The sequence below is a fragment of the Haplochromis burtoni genome, unplaced genomic scaffold, assembly GCF_018398535.1.
Source record: "Haplochromis burtoni strain Fernald_Lab_line unplaced genomic scaffold, NCSU_Asbu1 Contig_1577, whole genome shotgun sequence".
Classification (NCBI taxonomy): Eukaryota; Metazoa; Chordata; class Actinopteri; order Cichliformes; family Cichlidae; genus Haplochromis; species Haplochromis burtoni.
In genome coordinates, this window is record NW_024583938.1 from 1 (window position 1) to 1230 (window position 1230).

Below are 1230 nucleotides of genomic sequence, written 5' to 3' on the forward strand. Positions count from 1 at the left end.
TGGTTGTAACTGTCTCTTTTGTAGATCATTCTCTCCCTGAAAGTCACTTACATCACCATTCTTCAGCTTTCCTTCCTCAACCAGGAGTTATTATCTACGTCTCTATTTTCATTAAACAAATATAAGTCAGCATGTTAATGAGGGATTTTCTGAGGAGCTGACAGACACAGGTTGTCATAATTGGAGGAAAATCAGGCATAGCTCAGAGCTTCCACAGAGTTTAAGTGGTTGTTATTCTGTCCCCCAATTTACAAGTAAAATTTTAATAATGCTGCTTAAAGACCCGCATCTAATTTATTCATATCCATTTTTTCATGGACCACCTAGTTTCTGGACTTTTACAAAAACAGCAGGATCTCTGACAAAAGACAAAATTTACTCTTTCAAGCAAAAAAAATTATATATATATGCTTACTAAAGGATTTCAGTTTTAAAGTCAGATGCATTTTTCATATTTTAACTGAGCTTTCAACGAGGAAGCAAAAGTTTTCTGATGCTGATACTCACACATATATACTGTTATATTGAGAAAAAAGTCCTGACATAGCTGCGCGCACACCCACAGGGGAATGATGCTGCTTTCTATGATGACTAATGGGCAGTTTGCTATGGCTATAAAACATGTGTGGGTATACAGGAGGGAGAAATAAAATGGAAAGAAGAGGAGAATAATGTCACGGAAGGAAGGGAAAGAGACGGAACACAAGGTGTGAATAGAGCGCTCGGGATCCTAACAGATATCCCATGCACAGCCATCACGTCTGTAAAGGAAAGAAAAATAGAGCATGCATGGAGCAAAAATCACCTCAGACTAAACCTTCACAGTGCAAATTAAACACACCGTGACTCTGGAGACACGGTGAACATTTGACATAAAAAAAAACAGCACCGTGAACATATTCATGCACTCCCGTGATGAAGACATTTGGCGTGTTCAAGAGTGTTCGGGTCACAGGAGTGCACTGTTAGCCTTTGTTCTGCTGGGATGTGTGTTTAAGATTCAGAGCTTGTGATCTTTGTCCGGGCCCATGCTGAGCCCTGACGGGGGGGAAAGCGAGCAAGGCATCAAGGCACCAACACAGGCTCCTAATGGATGATGCCGATAACAGATTTCAGCTTTAATTGTTGTGGGATTTAAATAATTTATTGAGCAGACAAAGACGCAAACTCAGCCTCACCCCCATCCCCCACACCGACACACTCTTATGTAGAGAGATCCCCCACCCGCCC